Source organism: Schistocerca serialis, chromosome 9, assembly GCF_023864345.2.
Source record: "Schistocerca serialis cubense isolate TAMUIC-IGC-003099 chromosome 9, iqSchSeri2.2, whole genome shotgun sequence".
NCBI lineage: Eukaryota > Metazoa > Arthropoda > Insecta > Orthoptera > Acrididae > Schistocerca > Schistocerca serialis.
This window is the reverse complement of record NC_064646.1, coordinates 76,105,840-76,119,758: the sequence shown is the minus strand read 5'-3', so window position 1 is coordinate 76,119,758 and position 13,919 is coordinate 76,105,840.

The window sequence follows — 13,919 nt, the reverse complement described above, 5'->3', positions numbered from 1 at the left end:
TCAAAGCCACAGCTTCTCTACGAACTTTCTTATTGTTCCATTATTGTGGACGGAAATTATATTGGGAGTAGACTTTTTGAATGAATTCAAAGCAATCCTAAACTTTCACGATGCTGAAATAAGTTTAGAGAAAGAAGGTAAGTCAATAGCTTTGAAATTTGAAGACTGGCTCTCAAACCATGATGAGGAAATTAATCGGCTTTACGTTCTGTTAGACAACAGTTCGGAATTTTCTACGGAACTAGACACTAACAATCACTCTGCAAGTACTGACAGGGATGACATCGATGGCATATTTGAAATTAATGAGTTAATTCAGAATAAAATTCAAACAATTGAGAATTGTAATGACACTGATAGGCAGGACCTTTTTGAGATTTTACAAGCACATTCCACAGTTTTTACTCACAAAACAGGAACAATCAAGGGATTTCAATACCAATTTCGTGTTCGTGAGCATACTAAATTTTGTGTTAGACCATACGTAATTCCGGCGCATTATACGGACCGTGTTAGAACAGAAATACAATCTATGCTTAATGAGGGCATTATTGAGCCTGCAGTAAGCTCATACATGTTGTTGAGAAGAAAAATGGATCGATCAGGCTTGTTTTAGATTCGAGACAAATCAATACTATCATCATTCCTGAAACAGACAGGCCGCAGACGATGGAAGAACTTCTTCAAAACTTTAATGGTGTAAAAGTGTTGTCTTCCATTGATCTCAGATCCAGCTTTTATCAGATCGAACTTCATCCAGAATGTAGAAAATACACAGCTTTCCTTTGTTTCGGCGTTTGTTATCAGTTTCGGAAACTTCCTTTTGGTTTGAACATTTCTTCGACAGCATTCATTCGTGGGTTAAATTCCATATTACCTGAGTTCTTAAAACGTCACATCACCTTATATGTGGACGATATTCTGATAGCAGAAGCTTCATGGGACCAACATAATCGCATCCTCAACAGTTTGTTACGTATTTTTGCAGAATCTGGAATTACAGTTAACTTGGAAAAGTCTGAATTCGGTAGGACAAAGGTGAAGTTTTTGGGACATATTATTTCTTCTGAAGGGATTCAGCCGGAACCTGAAAAGTTAGAAGCAATCAGAGCCATTCCAGTTCCATCCACAAAAAGACAAGTCCGCAGTTTTCTAGGTCTCGTAAATTTTTACCGTCGTTTTCTGAATATGCAAATTCTTGTTACACCAAAACTTTGTTCTCTCACTGGAAAAAATACTATTTGGAACTGGGACGAACAAGCACAATTGGAATTCAATTCTTTGAAAGAAGCGTTACTTCACGCGCCAATCTTAGCTCATCCAGATCTGTCACAAGATTTCTGCCTTAGCACGGATTCTTCTAAAGTCGGTCTTGGTGCCCATTTATTTCAAGAAGCCATAGAAAATGACACTACCATTCAGAAAACCATTGCTTTTGCTAGCCGAGTGCTAAAAAAATCTGAAAAAAATTATTCCGTTACTGAATTAGAAGCTTTAGCTATCGTTTGGGCATTTAACAAATTCCGTTTCTTTCTTTCTGGTAAGCACGTAAAAGTATACAGTGATCATCGTGCATTACAATTTCTTATGTCTTCAAAATTAAATCATGACAGGTTAAAACGTTGGGCATTGTTTCTGCAAGAATTCCACTTTACAATAGTCTACATTCCCGGCAAGGAGAACATTGTTGCGGACGCGCTGTCACGCGCACCGGCTGGGCTTGAGAAAAGTAACACAGAAGGCAACCTCGACAAAAATTTCAGTATTCTTTACATTCAGAAAGTCGCCTTTGAAAACTTCATCACCACATCTTTAAAGGACATTGCTCATGAACAAGATAAAGATCCGATTTGGAAAGACATCAAAAGTAAATGGCATGAAAAGACATACACTCAGATTCGGCATTATTACCTGGTTAGAAACAACATACTCTTCAAACGCTGCACTGTTGATGACAAGTTATGGGTACTTTGCATTCCAGACGATTTTGTTAATAAGCTCATTTGCTACATTCATTTCAGCTACGCACATTTTGGTCCACGAAAATGTTATCATATTCTTCGAACGACTTGTTATTTTAACAATATGGAAAAGCGAATTCGAAGAGTCTTGTCTATTTGTAAACTTTGTCAAAAGGCGAAACCATCTACAATCTCACATCGTGCTCCGTTGTTTCCTATTATTCCTTCTAAATTAGAAGAATTTGCTGCTGTTGATCTCTTGGGACCCCTTGTCAGAACATCCAATGGATTTTCGTACGTTCTAGTCGCTGTTGAACTTACTTCAAAATTTGTTTCTTTCACTCCGTTACGTAAAGCCACTGGACGATCTGTATCCAACGCCTTTGTTAAAAATTTCTTACGTGAAGTTGGCCACTTTGCTAAAGTCATTTCAGATAACGGACCGCAATTTAGATCTGCTGTTTGGTCACGCACGCTTCGGAATCATAAAATCAAACCTGTTTTTATTTCATTGTACTCACCACATTGCAACCCGTCTGAACGGATTATGAAAGAAATCAATAAGCTTTGCAGACTTTATTGTCACAGAAAGCATCAGCATTGGGACAGATATTTACACTTATTTCAAAATGTGCTGAATGAAATGCCTCATGATTCCACTGCTTTACCACCTATTCTTGTACTGAAGAATGAAGAACCACCGAACAGAATCAGAGAGCTTGTACCTTTCCCGAATACACGTAAACTTCGACACAAAGACATAATTGATTTGGCTCTTAAAAATATAAAATCTGCAGCAGACAAAAGGAGAAAACTACACGGTAAAGCAAATGCAAAGAAATTGTATATTGGTCAGAAAGTTCTCATTAAAGCTCATTCATTGTCACATAAGAAGAAACACTTGAGTCACAAATTCTTTCTAGTTTACAATGGACCTTACAGAATCCGACGTATACCACATGATAATTGCGTTGAAGTTGAAACTCTGCGTACTAGGAAGAGTAAAGGTTTACACCACATTTCACATGTAAAACCGTTTATTGAAAGATAATCTGCTTTTTAACTTTGTCTTTGCCATAAAACTTTTCACTTCACATTTCTAGTATGCTTTGTCAGACTTAAGAAACTGTTAACATGCAACAATGTTTGAAGTTAAATATCCAGTCTAGAACCTAGGGAACATTTTTAAACAGAAATTACGAATGCATTGTTATAGTGTACAGACGACACAGTGTTGTATTTGTACATTCTTGCTTGTTAGTTGCACGATTACGTAACGACTATCAGGCTTACATACTTAGGACACATACTGGTACTGCTAATGAGATTTTAATGCAACATTTTGGTTTACTTGAAAATACATTCTGGGTTTAATGTACTTTCTGTGAGATACCAGACAACACAGTGGTTAGTTTAAGTGACAACTACACGGTTTTATCACGACGCTACTAATGAGTGACAATTTACAATGTTGCTTTTGCGGTGTATCTGTTTTATATCTGCACAGTTTTTCTGAATTCTTCTGGAAATCAAAACATGCTTTATTAGTAACTTTTGTGGTATAGCTACAAGGAGATAGCCTTTTCCATAGCACAACAATACGTTACAGCACAGTACTTTCATCATCACAACAATAAGCGTAATAACTAAGATATCTCTACGCAAAGCATTTCACTTTTGTTTATCATGAGGTAAGTACATTGGCTTCTGCAGAACTTAGCTTTCGGAGGAAAATAACTACGACACTTCCACAGAGATTATCTTACAACAAGATGCACATTTAGCGCTACAGGACACGCATTTCAGTGATTAATTTTGTACTTAAAACATTTATTTTTAAAGATTTTTGAATTACAATGAAAGTTTTCCGTGATACATTTCATTCCATTGCTGTAATCTGTAACACCTGAGGGTATAATTACATTAATCCTCAGGGGGGTACACGCTTACTTTGTGTACCATGTGTTTGGCAAGCACAAAGAGCCCTAGCTAATATGGTATTTGCTTATACAACTTTACACATCGGTACCATATTTCTCTAACACACAAATTACACAGCTATCTGATCATTTAACTGAGAGATAAACATTTTTTTTCTACATCAGTAACACATGTTTACGCAATACACAGTTGGATAACTTCACACTTATGAAATTGTATTTTGTCTGTACTTTGTGAAATGCTCATATTTTTTCGGAACCATTGTGATACTATGAGAGCTTTGAATGATGTATTTGGTATGGATTCACGATTTTTAAAGTGCGTTTGAGGCAGATGACACTTTTGACATGAGCAGAGAATTTTTTTAATTATTGGAGGAAGCTACGACGATTTTGAGATTTGACTGAGGTGTTATGATGTTATTTTTACGACGACAATGTGTATTATGCTGCTGAGGTATGTTTATGATTAATAGGCTGAGGCTATATGAGTTATTTGATTATGCTTCATATTTATAATGACGAAATGTTGACGAGTGTCGATGGATACGTATATGTGTAATAAGGTAAGGAGTAATGAATAGTGGGTAGGGACTCTTGACTTGTGAAAAAGGATGTTGGAAACCAAGAATCGTACTTTAAGAGTTATGAAATGTGTGTAAATGCGTGAATGTATCACAATGCCGGCGAAAATTTTTTGGACAACGTTATATTCATAGGATTTTCTTTCTACAGATTTGCAACGCTAATTCTTGACCTGTGAAATATTTTTATGTGAGACTGTCACTGTAGCGGAAACTGGTGTCGTAAATATTTCCGTAAGAAAGTTGAGTGACCACCTGCACGTAATGCGTGGTGGGCACGCAGCTGTGTCAAACACCTGGAGAAGAAGCCATTAGGGTGTGCCTTTCCGGAAGCACAGGTAGAAAAAAAAAGAAAAAAGGCAGGCCTTTATCCTCGCCATTGACATTCCTTTAGAGAAAATATTGCAAATGCGACACCCTCATTACTTCCATTAACCTTGCTATTGACATTCCTTTGTAGAAAGCATCGCAAATATTACACGCTCATTACCTGAAAACATATGATTACTTGTACTTTGTGCTAATTACTGCAATGCTTATGAATTGATGGGAAATATTTGTACATCTGCACACCTGATTATGACAAGTGTCTTTCTATGAGAGTTGAGATCTACTAACTTATGAAATGTCACATGACTATTGAATGATATTTTTATGCTCTGGTTTGCGTAATTGCTTATTTCGTTTGATACCTGTTTTCCAGCTGTGTTACAACATTAGTTTTATAAAATAAACTTAGATGCATTTGCTAATGTGAACACTTTCTGTCAACAGATCTATTAAATGATAATTTTGTAATCCACATTCTTTAAAAAAAAAGGAGCACTTGGAAAGGAAAGAACAATAAGAAGGGACTAGTAAAAGTAACTGGACACATAATTTTCTTTTCAAGTTCATGGTAATATTTTTTTTATAATAAGTTGTTGTGGTGCACCACTTTAATTTACATAGACATTAAGATGTGAATATACACTTCCCTTATCTGCATTGTTTTTTTTTTACTGTAATATCTTTTCTGCTTGAGCTTTGTCATGTATAGATATAAGTTTTATATTTTTTATATTTTTTATATTTGCTGCTGCTGTTTGCTAGGCATAGTGCTACTGAATTTTAAATTGTGTTACTCTGTTAAGCTAGTTGTACTACTGACTTATTTTTCTTGTTACTGTACATTGGCTCATATTAGTTGTAATGTTGCATTGCTTGGTAATTTATATTTACTGTAGCTTGCTTTGCGATTTTCCATTTTTTTCATTGCTGTTTCTATTAATTGTTTTATGTGCTGCTGCATTGCCTCGTCCCTTAGTGAGCTCAGTAGATTTAAGTTAGCTTAAGAGGGGGTAGCCTCTAAGAGAATGAGTTGCGATGAATTGGAAGAAATGCATTCAGAAGTTATACGAAAAAAAGTACGGAAAACAGGTTTAGGTAGGATTTTCTTGGAAATAAATGTTGAGGTAAGAAATGTGTGAACATATAAATACAGAAAGCATGCTTAGATAGAATTTTTTTGGTGGAAACAAAGGATGAAATAAGAGGAAAGATATATGAAGTTTTGGGTTGGACTGCAGTACCAAATGTTACACTGAAAACGAACCCTATCCTTTCCTATTGGTGTTATCCCACTATGTGTTTGTGTACCCTTGTGTAGTTGTTTTCTTCCTGTCTCTGTGTAGTTTCATAGAATTTTTTCCTCTTTTAATATTAAGCTACATTCACTATGATGAGGAATACTGTTATCCTCAAATATAATTGGCATTAATAATATGTTATTTACTTTGTAAAGATGTTAGACATTATTCATTCTGTTTAAATGCTCATGTGTGAAGATGATGTTTCGCAAGTTATTCTGATCTTCTATGTATGTACTCATGTCATAATTCCTGTAACACTGACGTATATGTCTATTTCTACTCTTTTGTAAAGCCTGTACTACAAATGTTATCTATATTGTTATGTTTTTAATGATGTATTTTGTACCTTTATTGTATTCTTATGTTATAAAATTGTAATTGTCACCAGTTCATGATATTATTAACTTGTTAGTTACATTTCACTGCACACGTTTCTGTTGGTCATAGTATATGGACAATATGTGAGAAGTTGGGACTGTTAGCGTTTGCACGTGTGTTAATAATTCAGCAAGGGACTGGATAACAGCATTCCTGGTTCTAAGGACAATTCCAAAAACTTTGTGAGTGCACAAGTGGTGGTTATGGACTTGCTATATTATCCGCAAGACTCTTCAATGGTGATTGTGCACCTGCACAGTCACAACAGATGGCTGCTGGCTATCTCTACAAGGACTACAGTGGGTCTACATCTTTGATGATCCATCAATACCATTATTTCTACAAGGACTGCAGTGGGCCTGCACCTCTGGTGGCCCACCAATACCACAATCTCTACCAGGACTCCAGTGGATCTGCTCTGTGATGACCTACCTACCAATATTCTTCAAAACTTCGAATGACTCTGCTGTGGGTTTGCTCCATTGTGGTCCATTACCTGTCAGCATGTCAAGAGTCAGCACTGTCTTTCCGTTGGAAGGACAACACTACTTCTTCAAGACTGTATGGAAATCCACTACGCCTATGTGCAATTTCTTTTACTAATGAGAAACTGTAATTACTATTATGATGAATGATCAGGACTATCTTTATGGACTGTGAGAAAATTTTAGCTTTTGACCAACATTGTATCAATAAGTGTGTGCATTTTATATCTTTGTTACTGTAATTGTGAAAAATTTTTGTCAAATCTGTATTGGCCAGTGCCCAACACCATTTATAAAAAATTTTTGTGGGGAGCATGGGGGCTATGTAAGTAGGCTGTTTATGTTTTCTTTATGTAAGTAGGCTGTTTAGGTTCTTATATTGGTAACGCCGCCGACACGTAGCGCTCTCTGTATGAAAATGAAATCGCTGGCTGTGCTGTGTGCAGTCTGTGGCTAGTTTGCATTGTTGTCTGCCATTGTAGAGGGGCAGCTGGATGTTAACAGCGCGTAGCGTTGCGCAGTTGGAGGTGAGCCGCCAGCAGTGGTGGATGTGGGGAGAGAGATGGCGGAGTTTTGAAATTTGTCATGAACTGCTATATTTATATATGATGATATCAAGGTAAATACATTGTTTGTTCTCTATTAATATCTTTCATTTGCTAACTATCCCTGTCAGTAGTTAGTGCCTTCCGTAGTTTGAATCTTTTATTTAGCTGGCAGTAGTGGCGCTCGCTGTATTGCAGTAGCTTGAGCAGCGAAGATTTTTGTGAGGTAAGTGATTTGTGAAAGGTATAGTTTAATGTTAGTCAGGGCCATTCTTTTGTAGGGAATTTTGAAAGTCAGATTGCGTTGCGCTAACAAAATATTGTGTGTCAGCTTAAGCACAGTCCTGTAGAATTGTTCAAAGGGGACGTTTCAAGTGTTCGCTCCAAAATGTGACGTTCGACTAAAGTACCCCATTCATTTAACCTCCTGCGCACGGTCATTGTGCTAGCTGGATTGATAATAGAATTACGGGATTCCGAAGTGGTTCCTTCTGCTGCTGTCATGCAATTTTTTTTCAACCAGTGTGCGCAGTCCTCGGCGACCACTGTCCGTTAGTGCATGATGTCTGCCTTGTTTCGTTTGTTCCTTCGTGATTACACGTCACAACTTCAAGACTTGGGCAGCTTTAAATGCCTGGAATGTTCCTGATGGATTAACTACCGGCTGATATTCATTGACAAATTCACGTTCGAAGGTACGAAGTCCTAAGACCAACACATTTCTGTCGTTACAGCCTCTCTACTGACATTTATACTGGTGGGTCCGCCTATCGTGACATCTAGTGGCCAACTGTGCATTATATTGGTGTCCGTGTACTTTTTATCAGATAGTATATATGTATCATCATTATCCCTCGGTCGCACTCACATCACACGATAAACTGATATGCATATTTTCCCATTGATTAATAACAGAAGTTTCTGTTCAGTTTTCTGTCTGAGGTGTGTCATTTAGTTCTTCCTAATTAATTTCACACTGTATTCTCCGTCCCTTCTACATCTACATCTACATCCATACTCCGCAAGCAAGCTAACGGTGTGTGGCGGAGGGTACCTTGAGTACCTCTGCCGGTTCTCCCTTCTATTCCAGTCTCGTATTGTTCGTGGAAAGAAAGATTGTCGGGTATGTCTCTGTGTGGGTTCTAATCTCTCTGATTTTGTCCTCATGGTCTCTTCGCGAGATATACGCAGGAGGGAGCAATATACTGTTTGACTCCTCGGTGAAGGTATGTTCTCGAAAATTCAACAAAAGCCCGTGGCGAGCTACTGAGTGTCTCTCTTGCAGAGTCTTCCACTGGAGTTTACCTATCATCTGCGTAACGCTTTCGCGATTACTAAATGATCCTGTAACGAAGCGCGCTGCTCTCCGTTGGATCTTCTCTATCTCTTCTAACATCCCTATCTGGTACGGATCCCACACCGGTGAGCAGTATTCAAGCAGTGGGCGAACAAGTGTACTGTATCCTACTTCCATTGTTTTCGGACTGCATTCCCTTAGGATTCTTCCAATGACTTTAGTGTGAGGCTTCACAGGTGATAATACGAGGGGCGTTCAATAAGTAATGTAACACATTTTTATCGGCTAATTACGGTTGAAAAAAACGCGGAATTTGTTGTAGAAAATCGTGGAATATCCTCGCTTCAGCCCCCGTAGTTTTATGAGGTTCCTATACGTGGCGGCGCTATATGTAGCCTTTAAAATGACATCTGTAACGGAGGTACGTTGCAAGCAGAGAGATGTCACTGAGTTTCTTTTGGCGGAAAACTAGACCACCCCAAATATTCGTAGGCCCCTTGCAGAATGTCTACGGGGAACTGGCAGTGAAAAAAAAACAACGGTGAGTCTTTGGGCGAGGGGTCTGTCGTCATAGGAAGAAAGTCGCGTGAACCCCTCCGATGTCCCAAGTGGCGATCGGCCGCACTAAGCTGGGTCTCGTGCAGTGTGGACACACTCTTTCGAGGTGATCGATGAATCATAATCAAAGACCTGGCTGCTCAACTGGACGCCTCTGTTGGAAATGCCTTCCACCAGTTGGGGTACTCAAAGTTGTGTGCTGGCTCGGTTCATCGCTGCCTAACAGAAGATAGTAAAGAGCAACGAAGGACCATACGTGCGAAATTGCTGAGGCTGATAGCAACAATTTTCCTGTCGAACTTCATCACAGATGATTAAATATGGATTCATCACTTCTATCCGGAAACGAAAACGGCAGTCCATGGAGTGGCACCGTACTAGCTCTCCTCCGAAGAAGAAGTTCAAAGCCTCATCCTCAGACATTAAAGTCATTGCAACAGTCTTTGGGGACTCTGATGGGGCTACTCTGTTTGATGTCCTCTCTAATGGTGCAACGATCAATTCTGAAGTGTACTGAAGACACTATTTCTGCGTGTTCCTCGCCACAAAAATGCAAACAAATTTCACTTTCTCCTGGAGAACGCAAGGCCTCACATAGGTCTGCGCACCCGAGAGGAAATCATAAAACTTCTTTTGGTTGTTCTTCTTCATCCGTCCTGGATCTCGCGCCTTCCGATTTCCATCTTTTTGTTCCAATTACACTGGGCAACAAAAAATAAATTTTGAATATTTCGAGCACTTGATGAGCAATTCCTACTAATTTTGGGTTGAGAAACACAAATATGACAAAGAAAAATTTTTATTAGCTCTAGTTTCTATCATATACGCAAGGTGGAAGTATTAAATATTAACGGATTGAGAGCAAAGCATACATTTTAATTACATACTTGCTAACAACAATGAAAGTGCATTTGATTTGTTTTAACCGGTAATCACATGCTAAGAGTTCTAAATTGCTGGAAAAATACTTCGCAGATGGTCGAGTCTGAAGATAATCATGTGGAGGCCTGTTGACTTCGTCGTCTTTTAGCTTGCCTCTTGTAATGGAGTTCCGCAGAATCCCTACACAAAGACCAACAGTAATCCGCAAGCATTACTTCTTTCCAACGGCCCTGATACCTTTGTTCCATAACAGAACTGTCCTCATGGAATCTCTCACCATGTTCATCACTAACAGCTCCACAAATGGTTCAAATGGCTCTGAGCACTATGGGACTTAACATCTGTGGTCATCAGTCCCCTAGAACTTAGAACTACTTAAACCTAACTAACCTAAGGACAGCACACAACACCCAGTCATCACGAGGCAGAGAAAAACAGCTCCACAACTAGGAGTGAAAAAGTCTAGGTGGGAGTGGAGAAAATGGATCTTAAGGGACATGTTGCATCCAAGGTTACGGTATTTTTTGCAGGAACATTGTCACCAAATGCTTGTCATCGCTTTTGTTGCCTAAAAATCCATGAACAATGCCCTTGAAGGCTTCCCAAGCTTCCTTTTCTTTCCCCTCTAAAACTTGGTCAAATGCAGGATCCTTTACAAGTTCTCTTATTTGTGGTCCAACAAAAATGCCTTCCTTAACTTTTGCATCACTTAATTTCGAAAATTTCACTCTTATGTACTTAAAGGCCCGTCCTTCTCGGTTCACAGCTTTGACAAAGTTTTTCATCAAACCCAGCATGATATGCAAGGGTGGAAGAAGAACGTCTTTTGGGTCCACAAGAGGCTTGGCAACGACATTTTTCTCGCTAGTATGAAGATTTCTTGCAGGCCAGTCTTCTTTAATGTAATACAATTTCCTATCTCTACTGTCCCACATGCATAAGAAGCAACAATGCTTTGTGTAACCCATTTCCATTCCTAAGAGTATGGCAATGACTTTTAGATCACCACAGATTTTCCATTTGTGTTCATGATATTTAATTGAGTCCAAGAGAGCTGTCATATTTGCATATGTCTCCTTCATGTGAACATCATGACCAACAGGAATAGATGAAAGAAGGATCCCGTTGTGAAGTAACACAGCTTTCAAACTAAGCTTGGAGGAGTCTATGAACAGACTCCATTCAGTTGGATCATGGTTCAAATTCAAAGATTTCATCAAGCCATTAATGTCGCAGCAAACAACAAGATTATTTTTCTTCTCAACAAAGGGAAGCAGTTCCATGTGACGTTTTCTGTACTGTGAGATTCTCACATCACTTTGGAGAAGATTCCATTGCTGTAGTCGAGACCCAAGAATTTCTGCATTCCCATTTGACAGGCCAAGGTCTCTATTGAGATCACTCAATTCCGCTTGACTCAGTCTGTGCGGTTTATCATCTTTTCCCTCAAAATCTGGGTCATGTGATGTGGAAGGCTTGTTTGGTTCTTCTTGTTCCACACTGTCTTTATTTTCTACTTCAAACACACAATTTTCGGGTGGAGTAGGAACTGGTAAACTATCCGAGTGTGGAATGGGTCGATTAACAGATGGAAGATTCGGGTACTGAACTGTTCTTCTTTTCTTCATAGACAATCATTCCTTTATAGGTGGAGTCAGGCAGGAATAGCAGTCATCTGCATGGTTTGTAGGCTCCCGCCAAATCATAGGCACAGAGAAAGCCATAGATCGTTTCTTCTTTTTAGCCATTCTCGCAGTGTAACTGAACATGCGTTGCAACATATATGTGGAGCCCATTACTCATTCTGGTCCCCTACTTTCATACCGAAATAATACTGATAGGCAGTCTTTACAAAAGGCGTCAGATTGCGTTCCTGTGAGGAAAATGTTATTTCACCACAAATATAACGAAAGTTAATCACCATATTTACACATTTTCGTGGCATTTTTACAAATTTTACACTAAAAAAGCACTCGCGAACCAGAAATTTTGCATTAATTTGAGTAGAAACTACATCTAATTCACAGTCACAGCAACAGTATCTATGTTTATGACTTACAAACAGCCGAAGAGCATTTGTGTTTTGTTATTTGACAGGTGTGCCAACTCAGAAAAGAAATTCCCCCAAATTTAAAATCTTCACTCTATAAAGTGAAATGTCACTTTATCTTCAAAACAAGAGCTAATCTGTATATATGGCTGTCGGGGGAGACGTCGGATGTCATAGTGAAAACTCCACAATATTTCGTCAGCGCAACTGGCCGACATCTTCAGGTGTTCGTCGCACCTGAAGATGTCGGCCAGTTGCGCTGAAGAAATATTGTGGAGTTTTCAAAATGACATCCGACGTCAAGCCCGAGAACCATATATGCAACAAGTCCGTCGGGAAAGCCTTAAGCAACACAAGAGCTAATCTGTTAAAACAAATTTCGGGCTTGCAGCCGGTCGTCGTTCAATACTTCGCACGATATTCCAACTGGGCACCTGCCGCCCATCTTCAGGAATTTTAAAATTCGCACAAGAGCTAATCTGTCATTTGTATGGTGATTTTTGAATTCAGCATATGGAAATACGCTTAACTTTACTATTTTTAAGCCCGAAAAATTTTCATTGCAGCCCAGTGTTATGGATGCCCTCCTTGGGAAGCAGTACTTGGATGATGGGAAGGTTATTGATGTACTAAGACGTTCGTTCCGACGGCGACCAGTAGAGTGGTACCATGTGGGCATACTTCCCCCCCCCCCCCCTCCATCCCGCTCCCCCCGCCGGCAACTGTGGTCGAGCGATTCTACGCGCTTCAATCTGGAACCGCGCGACCGCTACGGTTCGAATCCTGCCTCGGGCATGGATGTGTGTGATGTCCTTAGGTTAGTTAGGTTTAAGTATTTCTAAGTTCTAGGGGACTGATGACGTCAGATGTTAAGTCCCATAGTGCTCAGAGCCATTAGAACCTTCTCTTCCCCTCCCCAGTACGGTCTCTTAAGGCTGTCTGATTGAACGGAGTATTCTGCAAAGTAGGGTTTTGTAGCCAAATGAGTAGGGAATAATTTGGTGTACTGGAATGCTGAGTAAGATCAACCTGCTTTCAGAAGAAAAATGTTATGCGTTACTTCCCAGACACCTCTCGTAGTACCGGGTGATCAAAAAGTCAGTATAAATTTGAAAGCTTAGTAAACCACGGAATATTGTAGATAGAGAGGTAAAAATTCACACACATGCTTAGAATGACATGGGGTTTTATTAGAACAAAAAAAAGTGCACAAACTGTCCGACAGATGGCGCTGGACAGCGAAACGTCAGTGACTGCGCATGACAATCTTGTATAAAAGGAGCTGTAATGAGAGACAGAATCAGATGCGCCAGCAGTCGCAGCATATTGACGTTACCTGAAAAGGCGCTTTTAGTGAAGCTGTATTATCAGAATGGGGAATGTGCTAGTTCAGCGTTACGATCCTATCGTCATAGCAAGGGGATTCGAACGGGTAAAGGTCCGCTGACAATGCAGCTGTGGCGAGAATGATTTCGAAGTTCGAAGCAACGGGTTGTTTAGACGATAGACCCCGTAGTGGCTGACCGAGCACAAGGTGTAATGCTGCTGAGACAGTTCAGGAAGAAATGGTTCAAATGGCTCTGAGCACTATGGGACTCAACTGCTGAG